The following is a 22,812-nucleotide window of genomic DNA, read 5'->3' as shown; positions in this document are numbered from 1 at the left end:
GCCTCAGAAAGCACCATTTCCAACATTCACCATCTGTAGACACAGTTAGCGCACATCTGACCATGTCTCCCTTACTTTCTACCCTTGATGAACAAGAACTGTAAGGAGCCTCAGAAAGCACCATTTCCAACATTCACCATCTGTAGACACAGTTAGCGCACATCTCACCATGTCTCCCTTACTTTCTACCCTTGATGAACAAGAACTGTAAGGAGCCTCAGAAAGCACCATTTCCAACATTCACCATCTGTAGACACAGTTAGCGCACATCTCACCATGTCTCCCTTACTTTCTACCCTTGATGAACAAGAACTGTAAGGAGCCTCAGAAAGCACCATTCCCAACATTCACCATCTGTAGACACAGTTAGCGCACATCTCACCATGTCTCCCTTACTTTCTACCCTTGATGAACAAGAACTGTAAGGAGCCTCAGAAAGCACCATTCCCAACATTCACCATCTGTAGACACAGTTAGCGCACATCTAACCATGTCTCCCTTACTTTCTACCCTTGATGAACAAGAACTGTAAGGTGCCTCAGAAAGCACCATTTCCAACATTCACCATCTGTAGACACAGTTAGCGCACAACTCACCATGTCTCCCTTACTTTCTACCCTTGATGAACAAGAACTGTAAGGAGCCTCAGAAAGCACCATTCCCAACATTCACCATCTGTAGACACAGTTAGCGCACATCTGACCATGTCTCCCTTACTTTCTACCCTTGATGAACAAGAACTGTAAGGAGCCTCAGAAAGCACCATTTCCAACATTCAGATTCTGTAGACACAGTTAGCGCACATCTCACCATGTCTCCCTTACTTTCTACCCTTGATGAACAAGAACTGTAAGGAGCCTCAGAAAGCACCATTTCCAACATTCACCATCTGTAGACACAGTTAGCGCACATCTCACCATGTCTCCCTTACTTTCTACCCTTGATGAACAAGAACTGTAAGGAGCCTCAGAAAGCACCATTTCCAACATTCACCATCTGTAGAAACAGTTAGCGCACATCTCACCATGTCTCCCTTACTTTCTACCCTTGATGAACAAGAACTGTAAGGAGCCTCAGAAAGCACCATTCCCAACATTCACCATCTGTAGACACAGTTAGCGCACATCTCACCATGTCTCCCTTACTTTCTACCCTTGATGAACAAGAACTGTAAGGAGCCTCAGAAAGCACCATTTCCAACATTCACCATCTGTAGACACAGTTAGCGCACATCTCACCATGTCTCCCTTACTTTCTACCCTTGATGAACAAGAACTGTAAGGAGCCTCAGAAAGCACCATTCCCAACATTCACCATCTGTAGACACAGTTAGCGCACATCTCACCATGTCTCCCTTACTTTCTACCCTTGATGAACAAGAACTGTAAGGAGCCTCAGAAAGCACCATTCCCAACATTCACCATCTGTAGACACAGTTAGCGCACATCTAACCATGTCTCCCTTACTTTCTACCCTTGATGAACAAGAACTGTAAGGTGCCTCAGAAAGCACCATTCCCAACATTCACCATCTGTAGACACAGTTAGCGCACAACTCACCATGTCTCCCTTACTTTCTACCCTTGATGAACAAGAACTGTAAGGAGCCTCAGAAAGCACCATTCCCAACATTCACCATCTGTAGACACAGTTAGCGCACATCTGACCATGTCTCCCTTACTTTCTACCCTTGATGAACAAGAACTGTAAGGAGCCTCAGAAAGCACCATTTCCAACATTCAGATTCTGTAGACACAGTTAGCGCACATCTCACCATGTCTCCCTTACTTTCTACCCTTGATGAACAAGAACTGTAAGGAGCCTCAGAAAGCACCATTTCCAACATTCACCATCTGTAGACACAGTTAGCGCACATCTCACCATGTCTCCCTTACTTTCTACCCTTGATGAACAAGAACTGTAAGGAGCCTCAGAAAGCACCATTTCCAACATTCACCATCTGTAGAAACAGTTAGCGCACATCTCACCATGTCTCCCTTACTTTCTACCCTTGATGAACAAGAACTGTAAGGAGCCTCAGAAAGCACCATTCCCAACATTCACCATCTGTAGACACAGTTAGCGCACATCTCACCATGTCTCCCTTACTTTCTACCCTTGATGAACAAGAACTGTAAGGAGCCTCAGAAAGCACCATTTCCAACATTCACCATCTGTAGACACAGTTAGCGCACATCTCACCATGTCTCCCTTACTTTCTACCCTTGATGAACAAGAACTGTAAGGAGCCTCAGAAAGCACCATCCCAACATTCACCATCCGTAGACACAGTTAGCGCTCATCTGACCATGTCTCCCTTACTTTCTACCCTTGATGAAGAAGAACTGTAAGGAGCCTCAGAAAGCACCATTTCCAACATTCACCATCTGTAGACACAGTTAGCGCACATCTGACCATGTCTCCCTTACTTTCTACCCTTGATGAACAAGAACTGTAAGGAGCCTCAGAAAGCACCATTTCCAACATTCACCATCTGTAGACACAGTTAGCGCACATCTCACCATGTCTCCCTTACTTTCTACCCTTGATGAACAAGAACTGTAAGGAGCCTCAGAAAGCACCATTTCCAACATTCACCATCTGTAGACACAGTTAGCGCACATCTGACCATGTCTCCCTTACTTTCTACCCTTGATGAACAAGAACTGTAGGGAGCCTCAGAAAGCACCATTTCCAACATTCACCATCTGTAGACACAGTTAGCGCACATCTGACCATGTCTCCCTTACTTTCTACCCTTGATGAACAAGAACTGTAAGGAGCCTCAGAAAGCACCATTCCCAACATTCACCATCTGTAGACACAGTTAGCGCACATCTCACCATGTCTCCCTTACTTTCTACCCTTGATGAACAAGAACTGTAAGGAGCCTCAGAAAGCACCATTTCCAACATTCACCATCTGTAGACACAGTTAGCGCACATCTCACCATGTCTCCCTTACTTTCTACACTTGATGAACAAGAACTGTAAGGAGCCTCAGAAAGCACCATTTCCAACATTCACCATCTGTAGACACAGTTAGCGCACATCTCACCATGTCTCCTTACTTTCTACCCTTGATGAACAAGAACTGTAAGGAGCCTCAGAAAGCACCATTCCCAACATTCACCATCTGTAGACACAGTTAGCGCACATCTGACCATGTCTCCCTTACTTTCTACCCTTGATGAACAAGAACTGTAAGGAGCCTCAGAAAGCACCATTCCCAACATTCACCATCTGTAGACACAGTTAGCGCACATCTGACCATGTCTCCCTTACTTTCTACCCTTGATGAACAAGAACTGTAAGGAGCCTCAGAAAGCACCATTTCCAACATTCACCATCTGTAGACACAGTTAGCGCACATCTCACCATGTCTACCTTACTTTCTACCCTTGATGAACAAGAACTGTAAGGAGCCTCAGAAAGCACCATTCCCAACATTCACCATCTGTAGACACAGTTAGCGCACATCTCACCATGTCTCCCTTACTTTCTACCCTTGATGAACAAGAACTGTAAGGAGCCTCAGAAAGCACCATTTCCAACATTCACCATCTGTAGACACAGTTAGCGCACATCTGACCATGTCTCCCTTACTTTCTACCCTTGATGAACAAGAACTGTAAGGAGCCTCAGAAAGCACCATTTCCAACATTCACCATCTGTAGACACAGTTAGCGCACATCTGACCACGTCTCCCTTACTTTCTACCCTTGATGAACATGAACTGTAAGGAGCCTCAGAAAGCACCATTTCCAACATTCACCATCTGTAGACACAGTTAGCGCACATCTGACCATGTCTCCCTTACTTTCTACCCTTCATGAACAAGAACTGTAAGGAGCCTCAGAAAGCACCATTTCCAACATTCACCATCTGTAGACACAGTTAGCGCACATCTGACCATGTCTCCCTTACTTTCTACCCTTGATGAACAAGAACTGTAAGGAGCCTCAGAAAGCACCATTCCCAACAATCACCATCTGTAGACACAGTTAGCGCACATCTGACCATGTCTCCCTTACTTTCTACCCTTGATGAACAAGAACTGTAAGGAGACTCAGAAAGCACCATTTCCAACATTCACCATCTGTAGACACAGTTAGCGCACATCTGACCATGTCTCCCTTACTTTCTACCCTTGATGAACAAGAACTGTAAGGAGCCTCAGAAAGCACCATTCCCAACATTCACCATCTGTAGACACAGTTAGCGCACATCTGACCATGTCTCCCTTACTTTCTACCCTTGATGAACAAGAACTGTAAGGAGCCTCAGAAAGCACCATTCCCAACATTCACCATCTGTAGACACAGTTAGCGCACATCTCACCATGTCTCCCTTACTTTCTACCCTTGATGAACAAGAACTGTAAGGAGCCTCAGAAGGCACCATTTCCAACATTCACCATCTGTAGACACAGTTAGCGCACATCTCACCATGTCTCCCTTACTTTCTACCCTTGATGAACAAGAACTGTAAGGAGCCTCAGAAAGCACCATTTCCAACATTCACCATCTGTAGACACAGTTAGCGCAGATCTGACCATGTCTCCCTTACTTTCTACCCTTGATGAACAAGAACTGTAAGGAGCCTCAGAAAGCACCATTCCCAACATTCACCATCTGTAGACACAGTTAGCGCACATCTGACCATGTCTCCCTTACTTTCTACCCTTGATGAACAAGAACTGTAAGGAGCCTCAGAAAGCACCATTTCCAACATTCACCATCTGTAGACACAGTTAGCGCACATCTGACCATGTCTCCCTTACTTTCTACCCTTGATGAACAAGAACTGTTAGGAGCCTCAGAAAGCACCATTTCCAACATTCACCATCTGTAGACACAGTTAGCGCACATCTGACCATGTCTCCCTTACTTTCTACCCATGATGAACAAGAACTGTAAGGAGCCTCAGTAAGCACCATTTCCAACATTCACCATCTGTAGACATAGTTAGCGTACAGCTGTACACGTCTACCTTACTCACTACCCTAGGTGAAGGAGAACAGTAAGGAGCTCAGAAGGCACCATTTCCAACTTTCACCATCTGTAGACACAGTTAGCGCACATCTCACCATGTCTCCCTTACTTTCTACCCTTGATGAACAAGAACTGTAAGGAGCCTCAGAAAGCACCATTTCCAACATTCACCATCTGTAGACACAGTTGGCGCACATCTGACCATGTCTCCCTTACTTTCTACCCTTGATGAACAAGAACTGTAAGGACCCTCAGAAAGCACCATTTCCAACATTCACCATCTGTAGACATAGTTAGCGTAGAGCTGTACACGTCTACCTTACTCACTACCCTAGGTGAAGAAGAACAGTAAGGAGCTCAGAAGGCACCATTTCCAACATTCACCATCTGTAGACACAGTTAGCGCACATCTGACCATGTCTCCCTTACTTTCTACCCTTGATGAACAAGAACTGTAAGGAGCCTCAGAAAGCACCATTTCCAACATTCACCATCTGTAGACATAGTTAGCGTACAGCTGTACTCGTCTACCTTACTCACAACCCTAGGTGAAGGAAAACAGTAAAGAGATCAGAAGGCACCATTTACAACATTCACCATCTGTAGACACAGTTAGCGCACATCTCACCATGTCTCCCTTACTTTCTACCCTTGATGAACAAGAACTGTAAGGAGCGTCAGAAAGCACCGTTTCCAACATTCACCATCTGTAGACACAGTTAGCGCACATCTGACCATGTCTCCCTTACTTTGTATCCTTGATGAAGAAGAACTGTAAGGAGCCTGAAAAAGCACCATTTCCATCATTCACCAACTGTAGACACAGTTAGCGCACATCTGACCATGTCTCCCTTACTTTCTACCCTTGATGAACAAGAACTGTAAGGAGCCTCAGAAAGCACCATTTCCATCATTCACCAACTGTAGACACAGTTAGCGCACATCTGACCATGTCTCTCTTACTTTCTACCCTTGATGAACAAGAACTGTAAGGAGCCTCAGAAAGCACCATTTCCAACATTCACCATTTCTAGACATAGTTAGCGCACATCTGACCATGTCTCCCTTACTTTCTACCCTTGATGAACAAGAACTGTATTAGCCTCAGAAAGCACCATTTCCAACATTCACCATCTGTAGACATAGTTAGCGTACAGCTGTACACGTCTACCTTACTCACTAACCTAGGTGAAGGAGAACAGTAAGGAGCTCAGAAGGCACCATTTACAACATTCACCATCTGTAGACACAGTTAGCGCACATCTGACCATGTCTCCCTTACTATCTACCCTTGATGAACAAGAACTGTAAGGAGCCTCAGAAAGCACCATTTCCAACATTCACCATCTGTAGACACAGTTAGCGCACATCTGACCATGTCTCCCTTACTTTCTACCCTTGATGAACAAGAACTGTAAGGAGCCTCAGAAAGCACCATTTCCAACATTCACTATCTGTAGACACAGTTAGCGCACATCTGACCATGTCTCCCTTACTTTCTACCCTTGATGAACAAGAACTGTAAGGAGCCTCAGAAAGCACCATTTCCAACATTCACCATCTGTAGACACAGTTAGCGCACATCTGACCATGTCTCCCTTACTTTCTACCCTTGATGAACAAGAACTGTTAGGAGCCTCAGAAAGCACCATTTCCAACATTCACCATCTGTAGACACAGTTAGCGCACATGTGACCTTGTCTCCCTTACTTTCTACCCTTGATGAACAAGAACTGTATTGAGCCTCAGAAAGCACCATTTCCAACATTCACCATCTGTAGACATAGTTAGCGTACAGCTGTACACGTCTACGTTGCTCACTACCCTAGGTGAAGGAGAACAGTAAGGAGCTCAGAAGGCACCATTTCCAACATTCACCATCTGTAGACACAGTTAGCGCACATCTGACCATGTCTCCCTTACTTTCTACCCTTGATGAACAAGAACTGTAAGGAGCCTCAGAAAGCACCATTCCCAACATTCACCATCTGTAGAAACAGTTAGCGCACATCTCACCATGTCTCCCTTACTTTCTACCCTTGATGAACAAGAACTGTAAGGAGCCTCAGAAAGCACCATTTCCAACATTCACCATCTGTAGACACAGTTAGCGCACATCTGACCATGTCTCCCTTACTTTCTACCCTTGATGAACAAGAACTGTAAGGAGCCTCAGAAAGTACCATTTCCAACATTCACCATCTGTAGACACAGTTAGCGCACATCTGACCATGTCTCCCTTACTTTCTACCCTTGATGTACAAGAACTGTAAGGAGCCTCAGAAAGCACCATTCCCAACATTCACCATCTGTAGACACAGTTACCGCACATCTGACCATGTCTCCCTTACTTTCTACCCTTGATGAACAAGAACTGTAAGGAGCCTCAGAAGGCACCATTTCCAACATTCACCATCTGTAGACACAGTTAGCGCACATCTCACCATATCTCCCTTACTTTCTACCCTTGATGAACAAGAACTGTAAGGAGCCTCAGAAAGCACCATTTCCAACATTCACCATCTGTAGACACAGTTAGCGCACATCTGACCATGTCTCCCTTACTTTCTACCCTTGATGAACAAGAACTGTAAGGAGCCTCAGAAAGCACCATTCCCAACATTCACCATCTGTAGACACAGTTAGCGCACATCTGACCATGTCTCCCTTACTTTCTACCCTTGATGAACAAGAACTGTAAGGAGCGTCAGAAAGCACCATTTCCAACATTCACCATCTGTAGACACAGTTAGCGCACATCTGACCATGTCTCCCTTACTTTCTACCCTTGATGAACAAGAACTGTAAGGAGCCTCAGAAAGCACCATTTCCAACATTCACCATCTGTAGACACAGTTAGCGCACATCTCACCATGTCTCCCTTACTTTCTACCCTTGATGAACAAGAACTGTAAGGAGCCTCAGAAAGCACCATTTCCAACATTCACCATCTGTAGACACAGTTAGCGCACATCTGACCATGTCTCCCTCACTTTCTACCCTTGATGAACAAGAACTGTTAGGAGCCTCAGAGAGCACCATTTCCAACATTCACCATCTGTAGACACAGTTAGCGCACATCTGACCATGTCTCCCTTACTTTCTACCCATGATGAACAAGAACTGTAAGGAGCCTCAGTAAGCACCATTTCCAACATTCACCATCTGTAGACATAGTTAGCGTACAGCTGTACACGTCTACCTTACTCACTACCCTAGGTGAAGGAGAACAGTAAGGAGCTCAGAATGCACCATTTCCAACTTTCACCATCTGTAGACACAGTTAGCGCACATCTCACCATGTCTCCCTTACTTTCTACCCTTCATGAACAAGAACTGTAAGGAGCCTCAGAAAGCACCATTTCCAACATTCACAATCTGTAGACACAGTTAGCGCACATCTGACCATGTCTCCCTTACTTTCTACCCTTGATGAACAAGAACTGTACGGAGCCTCAGAAAGCACCATTTCCAACATTCACCATTTCTAGACATAGTTAGCGCATATCTGACCATGTCTCCCTTACTTTCTACCCTTGATGAACAAGAACTGTATTGAGCCTCAGAAAGCACCATTTCCAACATTCACCATCTGTAGACATAGTTAGCGTACAGCTGTACACGTCTACCTTACTCACTAACCTAGGTGAAGGAGAACAGTAAGGAGCTCAGAAGGCACCATTTACAACATTCACCATCTGTAGACACAGTTAGCGCACATCTGACCATGTCTCGTTTACTATCTACCCTTGATGAACAAGAACTGTAAGGAGCCTCAGAAAGCACCATTTCCAACTTTCACCATCTGTAGACACAGTTAGCGCACATCTGACCATGTCTCCCTTACTTTCTACCCTTGATGAACAAGAACTGTAAGGAGCCTCAGAAAGCACAATTTCCAACATTCACCATCTGTAGACATAGTTAGCGTACAGCTGTACACGTCTACCTTACTCACTACCCTAGGTAGAGGAGAACAGTAAGGAGCTCAGAAGGCACCATTTCCAACATTCACCATCTGTAGACACAGTTAGCGCACATCTGACCACGTCTCCCTTACTTTCTACCCCTGATGAACAAGAACTGTAAGGAGCCTCAGAAAGCACTATTTCCAACATTCACCATCTGTAGACATAGTTAGCGTAGAGCTGTACACGTCTACCTTACTCACTACCCTAGGTGAAGGAAAACAGTAAAGAGCTCAGAAGGCACCATTTACAACATTCACCATCTGTAGACACAGTCAGCGCACATCTCACCATGTCTCCCTTACTTTCTACCCTTGATGAACAAGAACTGTAAGGAGCCTAAGAAAGCACCGTTTCCAACATTCACCATCTGTAGACACAGTTAGCGCACATCTGACCATGTCTCCCTTACTTTGTACCCTTGATGAACAAGAACTGTAAGGAGCCTCAGAAAGTTCCATTTCCAACATTCACCATTTGTAGACACAGTTAGCGCACATCTGACCATGTCTCCCTTACTTTCTACCCTTGATGAACAAGAACTGTAAGGAGCCTCAGAAAGCACCATTTCCAACATTCACCATCTGTAGACATAGTTAGCGTACAGCTGTACACGTCTACCTTACTCACTACCCTAGGTGCAGGAGAACAGTAAGGAGCTCAGAAGGCACCATTTCCAACATTCACCATCTGTAGACACAGTTAGCGCACATCTGACCATGTCTCCCTTACTTTCTACCCTTGATATACAAGATCTGTAAGGAGCCTCAGAAAGCACCATTTCCAACATTCACCATCTGTAGACATAGTTAGAGTACAGCTGTACACGTCTACCTTACTCACTACCCTAGGTGAAGGAGAACAGTAAGGAGCTCAGAAGGCACCATTACCAACATTCACCATCTGTAGACACAGTTAGCGCACATCAGACCATGTCTCCCTTACTTTCTACCTTTGATGAACAAGAACTGTAAGGAGCCTCAGAAAGCACCATTTCCAACATTCACCATCTGTAGACACAGTTAGCGCACATCTGACCATGTCTCCCTTACTTTCTACCCTTGATGAACAAGAACTACAAGGAGGCTCAGAAAGCACCATTTCCAACATTCACCATCTGTAGACACAGTTAGCGCGCATCTGACCATGTCTCCCTTACTTTCTACCCTTGATGAACAAGAACAGTAAGGAGACTCAGAAAGCACCATTTCCAACATTCACCATCTGTAGACATAGTTAGCGTACAGCTGTACACGTCTACCTTAGGTGAAGGAGAACAGTAAGGAGTTCAGAAGGCACCATTTCCAACATTCACTACCTGTAGACACAGTTAGCGCACATCTGACCATGTCTCCCTTACTTTCTACCCTTGATGAACAAGAACTGTTAGGAGCCTCAGAAAGCACCATTTCCAACATTCACCATCTGTAGACACAGTTAGCGCACATCTCACCATGTCTCCCTTACTTTCTACCCTTGATGAACAAGAACTGTAAGGAGCCTCAGAAAGCACCATTTCCAACATTCACCATCTGTAGACACAGTTAGCTCAAATCTCACCATGTCTCCCTTACTTTCTACCCTTGATGAACAAGAACTGTAAGGAGCCTCAGAAAGCACCATTTCCAACATTCACCATCTGTAGACACAGTTAGCGCACATCTCACCATGTCTCCCTTACTTTCTACCCTTGATGAACAAGAACTGTAAGGAGCCTCAGAAAGCACCATTTCCAACATTCACCATCTGTAGACACAGTTAGCGCACATCTCACCATGTCTCCCTTACTTTCTACCCTTGATGAACAAGAACTGTAAGGAGCCTCAGAAAGCACCATTTCCAACATTCACCATCTGTAGACACAGTTAGCGCACATCTCACCATGTCTCCCTTACTTTCTACCCTTGATGAACAAAAACTGTAAGGAGCCTCAGAAAGCACCATTTCCAACATTCACCATCTGTAGACACAGTTAGCGCACATCTCACCATGTCTCCCTTACTTTCTACCCTTGATGAACAAGAACTGTAAGGAGCCTCAGAAAGCACCATTTCCAACATTCACCATCTGTAGACACAGTTAGCGCACATCTGACCATGTCTCCCTTACTTTCTACCCTTGATGAACAAGAACTGTTAGGAGCCTCAGAAAGCACCATTTCCAACATTCACCATCTGTAGACACAGTTAGCGCACATCTGACCATGTCTCCCTTACTTTCTACCCATGATGAACAAGAACTGTAAGGAGCCTCAGAAAGCACCATTTCCAACATTCACCATCTGTAGACATAGTTAGCGTACAGCTGTACACGTCTACCTTACTCACTACCCTAGGTGAAGAAGAACAGAAAGGAGCTCAGAAGGCACCATTTCCAACATTCACCGTCTGTAGACACAGTTAGCGCACATCTGACCATGTCTCACTTACTTTCTACCCTTGATGAACAAGAACTGTAAGGAGCCTCATAAAGCACCATTTCCAACATTCACCATCTGTAGACACAGTTAGCGCACATCTGACCATGTCTCCTTTACTTTCTACCCTTGATGAACAAGAACTGTAAGGAGCCTCAGAAAGCACCATTTCCAACATTCACCATCTGTAGACATAGTTAGCGTACAGCTGTACACGTCTACCTTACTCACTACCCTAGGTGAAGGAGAACAGTAAGGAGCTCAGAAGGCACCATTTCCAACATTCACCATCTGTAGACACAGTTAGCGCACATCTGAACATGTCTCCCTTACTTTCTACCCTTGATGAACAAGAACTGTAAGGAGCCTCAGAAAGCACCACTTCCAACATTCACCATCTGTAGACACAGTTAGCGCACATCTGACCTTGTCTCCCTTACTTTCTACCCTTGATGAACAAGAACTGTAAGGAGCCTCAGAAAGCACCATTTCCAACATTCACCATCTGTAGACATAGTTAGCGTACAGCTGTACACGTCTACCTTACTCACTACCCTAGGTGAAGGAGAACAGTAAGGAGCTCAGAAGGCACCATTTCCAACATTCACCATCTGTAGACACAGTTAGCGCACATCTGACCATGTCTACCTTACTTTCTACCCTTGATGAACAAGAACTGTAAGGAGCCTCAGAAAGCACCATTTCCAACATTCACCATCTGTAGACACAGTTAGCACACATCTGACCATGTCTCCCTTACTTTCTACCTTTGATGAACAAGAACTGTAAGGAGCCTCAGAAAGCACCATTTCCAACATTCAGCATCTGTAGACACAGTTAGCGCACATCTGACCATGTCTCCCTTACTTTCTACCCTTGATGAACATGAACTGCAAGGAGCCTCAGAAAGCACCATTTCCAACATTCACCATCTGTAGACACAGTTAGCGCGCATCTGACCATGTCTCCCTTACTTTCTACCCTTGATGAACAAGAACTGGAAGGAGCCTCAGAAAGCACCATTTCCAACATTCACCATCTGTAGACATAGTTAGCGTACAGCTGTACATGTCTACCTTACTCACTACCCTAGGTGAAGGAGAACAGTAAGGAGCTCAGAAGGCACCATTTCCAACATTCACCATCTGTAGACACAGTTAGCGCACATCTGACCATGTCTCCCTTACTTTCTACCCTTGATGAACAAGAACTGTAAGGAGCCTCAGAAAGCACCATTTCCAACATTCAGCATCTGTAGACACAGTTAGCGCACATCTGACCATGTCTCCCTTACTTTCTACCCTTGATGAACATGAACTGCAAGGAGCCTCAGAAAGCACCATTTCCAACATTCACCATCTGTAGACACAGTTAGCGCGCATCTGACCATGTCTCCCTTACTTTCTACCCTTGATGAACAAGAACTGGAAGGAGCCTCAGAAAGCACCATTTCCAACATTCACCATCTGTAGACATAGTTAGCGTACAGCTGTACATGTCTACCTTACTCACTACCCTAGGTGAAGGAGAACAGTAAGGAGCTCAGAAGGCACCATTTCCAACATTCACCATCTGTAGACACAGTTAGCGCACATCTGACCATGTCTCCCTTACTTTCTACCCTTGATGAACAAGAACTGTAAGGAGCCTCAGAAAGCACCATTTCCAACATTCACCATCTGTAGACACAGTTAGCGCACATCTGACCATGTCTCCCTTACTTTCTACCCTTGATGAACAAGAACTGTAAGGAGCCTCAGAAAGCACCATTTTCAACATTCACCATCTGTAGACATAGTTAGCGTACAGCTGTACACGTCTACCTTACTCACTACCCTAGGTGAAGGAGAACAGTAAGGAGCTCAGAAGGCACCATTTCCAACATTCACCATCTGTAGACACAGTTAGCGCACATCTGACCATGTCTACCTTACTTTCTACCCTTGATGAACAAGAACTGTAAGGAGCCTCAGAAAGCACCATTTCCAACATTCACCATCTGTAGACACAGTTAGCGCACATCTGACCATGTCTCCCTTACTTTCTACCCTTGATGAACAAGAACTGTAAGGAGCCTCAGAAAGCACCATTTCCAACATTCACCATCTGAAGACACAGTTAGCGCACATCTGACCATGTCTCCCTTACTTTCTACCTTTGATGAACAAGAACTGTAAGGAGCCTCAGAAAGCACCATTTCCAACATCCACCATCTGTAGACACAGTTAGCGCACATCTGACCATGTCTCCCTTACTTTCTACCCTTGATGAACAAGAACTGTAAGGAGCCTCAGAAAGCACCATTTCCAACATTCACTATCTGTAGACACAGTTAGCGCACATCTGACCATGTCTCCCTTACTTTCTACCCTTGATGAACAAGAACTGTAAGGAGCCTCAGAAAGCACCATTTCCAACATTCACCATCTGTAGACATAGTTAGCGTACAGCTGTACACGTGTACCTTAGGTGAAGGAGAACAGTAAGGAGCTCAGAAGGCACCATTTCCAACATTCACCATCTGTAGACACAGTTAGCGCACATCTGACCATGTCTCCCTTACTTTCTACCCTTGATGAACATAAACTGTAAGGAGCCTCAGAAAGCACCATTTCCAACATTCACCATCTGTAGACACAGTTAGCGCACATCTGACCATGTCTCCCTTACTTTCTACCCTTGATGAACAAGAACTGTAAGGAGCCTCAGAAAGCACCATTTCCAACATTCACCATCTGTAGACACAGTTAGCGCACATCTGACCATGTCTCCCTTACTTTCTACCCTTGATGAACAAGAACTGTTAGGAGCCTCAGAAAGCACCATTTCCAACATTCACCATCTGTAGACACAGTTAGCGCACATCTGACCATGTCTCCCTTACTTTCTACCCTTGATGAACAAAAACTGTAAGGAGCCTCAGAAAGCACCATTTCCAACATTCACCATCTGTAGACATTGTTAGCGTACAGCTGTACACGTCTACCTTACTCACTACCCTAGGTGAAGGAGAACAGTAAGGAGCTCAGAAGGCACCATTTCCAACTTTCACCATCTGTAGACACAGTTAGCGCACATCTCACCATGTCTCCCTTACTTTCTACCCTTGATGAACAAGAACTGTAAGGAGCCTCAGAAAGCACCATTTCCAACACTCACCATCTGTAGACACAGTTAGCGCACATCTGACCATGTCTCCCTTACTTTGTACCCTTGATGAACAAGAACTGTAAGGAGCCTCAGAAAGCACCATTTCCAATATTCACCATCTGTAGACATAGTTAGCGTACAGCTGTACACGTCTACCTTACTCACTACCCGAGGTGAAAGAGAACAGTAAGGAGCTCAGAAGGCACCATTTCCAACATTCACCATCTGTAGACACAGTTAGCGCACATCTGACCATGTCTCCCTTACTTTCTACCCTTGATAAACAAGAACTGTAAGGAGCCTCAGAAAGCACCATTTCCAACATTCACTATCTGTAGACACAGTTAGCGCACATCTGACGATGTCTCCCTTACTTTCTACCCTTGATGAACAAGAACTGTAAGGAGCCTCAGAAAGCACCATTTCCAACATTCACCATCTGTAGACATAGTTAGCGTACAGCTGTACACGTCTACCTTACTCACTACCCTAGGTGAAGGAAAACAGTAAAGAGCTCAGAAGGCACCATTTACAACATTCACCATCTGTAGACACAGGTAGCGCACATCTCACCATGTCTCCCTTACTTTCTACCCTTGATGAACAAGAACTGTATTGAGCCTCTGAAAGCACCATTTCCAACATTCACCATCTGTAGACACAGTTAGCGAGCATCTGACCATGTCTCCCTTACTTTCTACCCTTGATGAACAAGAACTGTAAGGTGCCTCAGAAAGCACCATTTCCAACATTCACCATCTGTAGACATAGTTAGCGTACAGCTGTACACGTCTACCTTACTCACTACCCTAGGTGAAGGAGAACAGTAAGGAGCTCAGAAGGCACCATTTCCAACATTCACCATCTGTAGACACAGTTAGCGCACATCTGACCATGTCTCCCTTACTTTCTACCCTTGATGAACAAGAACTGTAAGGAGCCTCAGAAAGCACCATTTCCAACATTCACCATCTGTAGACATAGTTAGCGTACAGCTGTACACGTCTACCTTACTTTCTATCCTTGATGAACAAGAACTGTAATTAGCCTCAGAAAGCACCATTTCCAACATTCACCATCTGTAGACACAGTCAGCGCACATCTGACCATGTCTCCCTTACTTTCTACCCTTGATGAACAAGAACTGTAAGGAGCCTCAGAAAGCACCATGTCCAACATTCACTATCTGTAGACACAGTTAGCGCACATCTGACCATGTCTCCCTTACTTTCTACCCTTGATGAACAAGAACTGTAAGGAGCCTCAGAAAGCACCATTTCCAACATTCACTATCTGTAGACACAGTTTGCGCACATCTGACCATGTCTCCCTTACTTTCTACCCTTGATGAACAAGAACTGTAAGGAGCCTCAGAAAGTACCATTTCCAACATTCACCATCTGTAGACATAGTTAGCGTACAGCTGTACACGTCTACCTTACTCACTACCCTAGGTGAAGGAGAACAGTAAAGAGCTCAGAAGGCACCATTTCCAACATTCACCATCTGTAGACACAGTTAGCGCACATCTCACCATGTCTCCCTTACTTTCTACCCTTGATGAACAAGAACTGTAAGGAGCCTCAGAAAGCACCATTTCCAACATTCACCATCTGTAGACACAGTTAGCGCACATCTGACCATGTCTCCCTTACTTTCTACCCTTGATGAACAAGAACTGTAAGGAGCCTCAGAAAGCACCATTTCCAACATTCACCATCTGCAGACACAGTTAGCACACATCTGACCATGTCTCCCTTACTTTCTACCCTTGATGAACAAGAACTGTAAGGAGCATCAGAAAGCACCATTTCCAACATTCACCATCTGTAGACACAGTTAGCGCACATCTGACCATGTCTCCCTTACTTTCTACCCTTGATGAACAAGAACTGTAAGGAGCCTCAGAAAGCACCATTTCCAACATTCACCATCTGTAGACACAGTTAGCGCACATCTGACCATGTCTCCCTTACTGTCTACCCTTGATGAACAAGAACTGTAAGGAGCCTCAGAAAGCACCATTTCCAACATTCACCATCTGTAGACATAGTTAGCGTACAGCTGTACACGTCTACCTTACTCACTACCCTAGGTGAAGGACAACAGTAGGAAGTTCAGAAGGCACCATTTCCAACATTCACCATCTGTAGACACAGTTCGCTCACATCTGACCATGTGTCCCTTACTTTCTACCCTTGATGAACAAGAACTGTAAGGAGCCTCAGAAAGCACCATTTCCAACATTCACCATTTGTAGACACAGTTAGCGCACATCTGACCATGTCTCCCTTACCTTCTACCCTTGATGAACAGGAACTGTAAGGAGCCTCAGAAAGCACCATTTCCAACATTCACCATCTGTAGACACAGTTAGCGCACATCTGACCATGTCTCCCTTACTTTCTACCCTTGATGAACAAGAACTGTAAGGAGCCACAGAAAGCACCATTTCCAACATTCACCATCTGTAGACATAGTTAGCGTACAGCTGTACACGTCTACCTTACTCACTACCCTAGGTGAAGGAGAACAGTAAGGAGCTCAGAAGGCACCATTACCAACATTCACCATCTGTAGACACAGTTAGCGCACATCTGACCATGTCTCCCTTACTTTCTACCCTTGATAAACAAGAACTGTAAGGAGCCTCAGAAAGCACCATTTCCAACATTCACTATCTGTAGACACAGTTAGCGCACATCTGACGATGTCTCCCTTACTTTCTACCCTTGATGAACAAGAACTGTAAGGAGCCTCAGAAAGCACCATTTCCAACATTCACCATCTGTAGACATAGTTAGCGTACAGCTGTACACGTCTACCTTACTCACTACCCTAGGTGAAGGAAAACAGTAAAGAGCTCAGAAGGCACCATTTACAACATTCACCATCTGTAGACACAGGTAGCGCACATCTCACCATGTCTCCCTTACTTTCTACCCTTGATGAACAAAAACTGTATTGAGCCTCTGAAAGCACCATTTCCAACATTCACCATCTGTAGACACAGTTAGCGAGCATCTGACCATGTCTCCCTTACTTTCTACCCTTGATGAACAAGAACTGTAAGGTGCCTCAGAAAGCACCATTTCCAACATTCACCATCTGTAGACATAGTTAGCGTACAGCTGTACACGTCTACCTTACTCACTACCCTAGGTGAAGGAGAACAGTAAGGAGCTCAGAAGGCACCATTTCCAACATTCACCATCTGTAGAAACAGTTAGCGCACATCTGACCATGTCTCCCTTAATTTCTACCCTTGATGAACAAGAACTGTAAGGAGACACAGAAAGCACCATTTCCAACATTCACCACCTGTAGACACAGTTAGAGCACATCTGACCATGTCTCCCTTACTTTCTATCCTTGATGAACAAGAACTGTAATTAGCCTCAGAAAGCACCATTTCCAACATTCACTATCTGTAGACACAGTTAGCGCACATCTGACCATGTCTCCCTTACTTTCTACCCTTGATGAACAAGAACTGTAAGGAGCCTCAGAAAGCACCATTTCCAACATTCACTATCTGTAGACACAGTTTGCGCACATCTGACCATGTCTCCCTTACTTTCTACCCTTGATGAACAAGAACTGTAAGGAGCCTCAGAAAGCACCATTTCCAACATTCACCATCTGTAGACATAGTTAGCGTACAGCTGTACACGTCTACCTTACTCACTACCCTAGGTGAAGGAGAACAGTAAAGAGCTCAGAAGGCACCATTTCCAACATTCACCATCTGTAGACACAGTTAGCGCACATCTCACCATGTCTCCCTTACTGTCTACCCTTGATGAACAAGAACTGTAAGGAGCCTCAGAAAGCACCATTTCCAACATTCACCATTTGTAGACACAGTTAGCGCACATCTGACCATGTCTCCCTTACTTTCTACCCTTGATGAACAAGAACTGTAAGGAGCCTCAGAAAGCACCATTTCCAACATTCACCATCTGTACACATAGTTAGCGTACAGCTGTACACGTCTACCTTACACACTACCCTAGGTGAAGGAGAACAGTAAGGAGCTAAGAAGGCACCATTTCCAACATTCACCATCTGTACACAGTTAGCGCACATCTGACCATGTCTCCCTTACTTTCTATCTTGATGAACAAGAACTGTAAGGAGCCTCAGAAAGCACCATTTCCAACATTCACCATCTGTAGACATAGTTAGCGTACAGCTGTACACGTCTACCTTACTCACTACCCTAGGTGAAGGACAACAGTAAGGAGCTCAGAAGGCACCATTTCCAACATTCACCATCTGTAGACACAGTTAGCGCACATCTGACCATGTCTCCCCCTTCTTTCTACCCTTGATGAACAAAAACTGTAAGGAGCCTCAGAAAGCACCATTTCCAACATTCACCATCTGTAGACACAGTTAGCGCACATCTGACCATGTCTCCCTTACTTTCTACCCTTGATGGACAAGAACTGTAAGGAACCTCAGAAAGCACCATTTCCAACATTCACTATCTGTAGACACAGTTAGCGCACATCTGACCATGTCTCCCTTACTTCCTACCCTTGATGAACAAGAACTGTAAGGAGCCTCAGAAAGCACCATTTCCAACATTCACCATCTGTAGACATAGTTAGCGTACAGCTGTACACGTCTACCTTACTCACTACCCTAGGTGAAGGAGAACAGTAAGGAGCTCAGGAGGCACCATTTCCAACATTCACCATCTGTAGACACAGTTAGCGCACATCTGACCATGTCTCCCTTACTTTCTACCCTTGATGAACAAGAACTGTAAGGAGCCTCAGAAAGCACCATTTCCAACATTCACCATCTGTAGACACAGTTAGCGCACATCTGACCATGTCTCCCTTACTTTCTACCCTTGATGAACAAGAACTGTAAGGAGCCTCAGAAAGCACCATTTCCAACATTCACTATCTGCAGACACAGTTAGCGCACATCTGACCATGTCTCCCTTACTTTCTACCCTAGATGAACAAGAACTGTAAGGAGCCTCAGAAAGCACCATTTCCAACATTCACCATCTGTAGACATAGTTAGCGTACAGCTGTACACGTTTACGTTACTCACTACCCTAGGTGAAGGAGAACAGTAAGGAGCTTAGAAGACACCATTTCCAACATTCACCATCTGTAGACACAGTTAGCGCACATCTGACCATGTCTCCCTTACTTTCTACCCTTGATGAACAAGAACTGTAAGGAGCGTCAGAAAGCACCGTTTCCAACATTCACTGTCTGTAGACACAGTTAGCGCACATCTGACCATGTCTCCCTTACTTTCTACTTTCTACCCTTGATGAACAAGAACTGTAAGGAGCCTCAGAAAGCACCATTTCCAACATTCACCATCTGTAGACACAGTTAGCGCACATCTGACCATGTCTCCCTTACTTTCTACCCTTGATGAACAAGAACTGTAAGGAGCCTCAGAAAGCACCATTTCCAACATTCACCATCTATAGACACAGTTAGCGCACATCTGACCATGTCTCCCTTACTTTCTACCCTTGATGAACAAGAACTGTAAGGAGCCTCAGAAAGCACCATTTCCAACATTCACCATCTGTAGACATAGTTAGCGTACAGCTGTACACGTCTACCTTACTCACTACCCTAGGTGAAGGAGAACAGTAAGGAGCTCAGAAGGCACCATTTCCAACATTCACCATCTGTAGACACAGTTAGCGCACATCTGACCATATCTCCCTTACTTTCTACCCTTGATGAACAAGAACTGTAAGGAGCCTCAGAAAGCACCATTTCCAACATTCACCATCTGTAGACATAGTTAGCGTACAGCTGTACACGTCTACCCTACTCACTACCCTAGGTGAAGGAGAACAGTAAGGAACTCAGAAGGCACCATTTCCAACATTCACCATCTGTAGACATAGTTAGCGCACATCTGACCATGTCTCCCTTACTTTCTGCCGTTGATGAACAAGAACTGTAAGGAGCCTCAGAAAGCACCATTTCCAGCATTCACCATCTGTAGACACAGTTAGCGCACATCTGACCATGTCTCCCTTACTATCTACCTTTGATGAACAAGAACTGTAAGGAGCCTCAGAAAGCACCATTTCCAACATTCACCATCTGTAGACACAGTTAGCACACATCTGACCATGTGTCCCTTACTTTCTACCCTTGATGAACAAGAACTGTAAGGAGCCTCAGAAAGCACCATTTCCAACATTCACTATCTGTAGACACAGTTAGCGCACATCTGACCATGTCTCCCTTACTTTCTACCCTTGATGAACAAGAACTGTAAGGAGCCTCAGAAAGCACCATTTCCAACATTCACCATCTGTAGACATAGTTAGCGTACAGCAGTACACGTCTACCTTACTCACTACCCTAGGTGAAGGAGAACAGTAAGGAGCTCAGAAGGCACCATTTCCAACATTCACCATCTGTAGACACAGTTAGCGCACATCTGACCATGTCTCCCTTACTTTCTACCCTTGATGAACAAGAACTGTAAGGAGCCTCAGAAAGCACCATTTCCAACATTCACCATCTGTAGACACAGTTAGCACACATCTGACCACCTCTCCCTTACTTTCTACCCTTGATGAACAAGAACTGTAAGGAGCATCAGAAAGCACCATTTCCAACATTCACCATCTGTAGACACAGTTAGCGCACATCTGACCATGTCTCCCTTACTTTCTACCCTTGATGAACAAGAACTGTAAGGAGCCTCAGAAAGCACCATTTCCAACATTCACCATCTGTAGACACAGTTAGCGCACATCTGACTATGTCTCCCTTACTGTCTACCCTTGATGAACAAGAACTGTAAGGAGCCTCAGAAAGCACCATTTCCAACATTCACCATCTGTAGACATAGTTAGCGTACAGCTGTACACGTCTACCTTACTCACTACCCTAGGTGAAGGACAACAGTAGGAAGTTCAGAAGGCACCATTTCCAACATTCACCACCTGTAGACACAGTTCGCTCACATCTGACCATGTGTCCCTTACTTTCTACCCTTGATGAACAAGAACTGTAAGGAGCCTCAGAAAGCACCATTTCCAACATTCACCATCTGTAGACACAGTTAGCGCACATCTCACCATTTCTCCCTTACTTTCTACCCTTGATGAACAAGAACTGTAAGGAGCCTCAGAAAGCACCATTTCCAACATTCACCATCTGTAGACACAGTTAGCGCACATCTGACCATGTCTCCCTTACTTTCTACCCTTGATGAACAAGAACTGTAAGGAGCCTCAGAAAGCACCATTTCCAACATTCACCATCTGTAGACATAGTTAGCGTACAGCTGTACACGTCTACCTTACTCACTACCCTAGGTGAAGGAGAACAGTAAGGAGCTCAGAAGGCACCATTTCCAACATTCACCATCTGTAGACACAGTTAGCGCACATCTGACCATGTCTCCCTTACTTTCTTCCCTTGATGAACAAGAACTGTAATGAGCCTCAGAAAGCACCATTTCCAACATTCACCATCTGTAGACACAGTTAGCGCACATCTGACCATGTCTCCCTTACTTTCTACCCTTGACGAACAAGAACTGTAAGGAGCCTCAGAAAGCACCATTTCCAACATTCACCATCTGTAGACACAGTTAGCGCACATCTGACGATGTCTCCCTTACTTTCTACCCTTGATGAACAAGAACTGTAAGGAGCCTCAGAAAGCACCATTTCCAACATTCACCATCTGTAGACATAGTTAGCGTACAGCTGTACACGTCTACCTTACTCACTACCCTAGGTGAAGGAGAACAGTAAGGAGCTCAGAAGGCACCATTTCCAACATTCACCATCTGTAGACACAGTTAGCGCACATCTGTCCATGTCTCCCTTACTTTCTACCCTTGATGAACAAGAACTGTAAGGAGCCTCAGAAAGCACCATTTCCAACATTCACCATCTGTAGACACAGTTAGCGCACATCTGACCATGTCTATCTTACTTTCTACCCTTGATGAACAAGAACTGTAAGGAGCCTCAGAAAGCACCTTTTCCAACATTCACCATCTGTAGACACAGTTAGCGCACATCTGACCATGTCTCCCTTACTTTCTACCCTTGATGAACAAGAACTGTAAGGAGCCTTAGAAAGCACCATTTCCAACATTCACCATCTGTAGACATAGTTAGCGTACAGCTGTACACGTCTACCTTACTCACTACCCTAGGTGAAGGAGAACAGTAAGGAGCTCAGAAGGCACCATTTCCAACATTCACCATCTGTAGACACAGTTAGCGCACATCTGACCATGTCTCCCTTACTTTCTACG

This window comes from Schistocerca americana, unplaced genomic scaffold (assembly GCF_021461395.2).
Source record: "Schistocerca americana isolate TAMUIC-IGC-003095 unplaced genomic scaffold, iqSchAmer2.1 HiC_scaffold_14, whole genome shotgun sequence".
Lineage (NCBI taxonomy): Eukaryota > Metazoa > Arthropoda > Insecta > Orthoptera > Acrididae > Schistocerca > Schistocerca americana.
Note: the sequence above shows the minus strand (reverse complement) of the source record.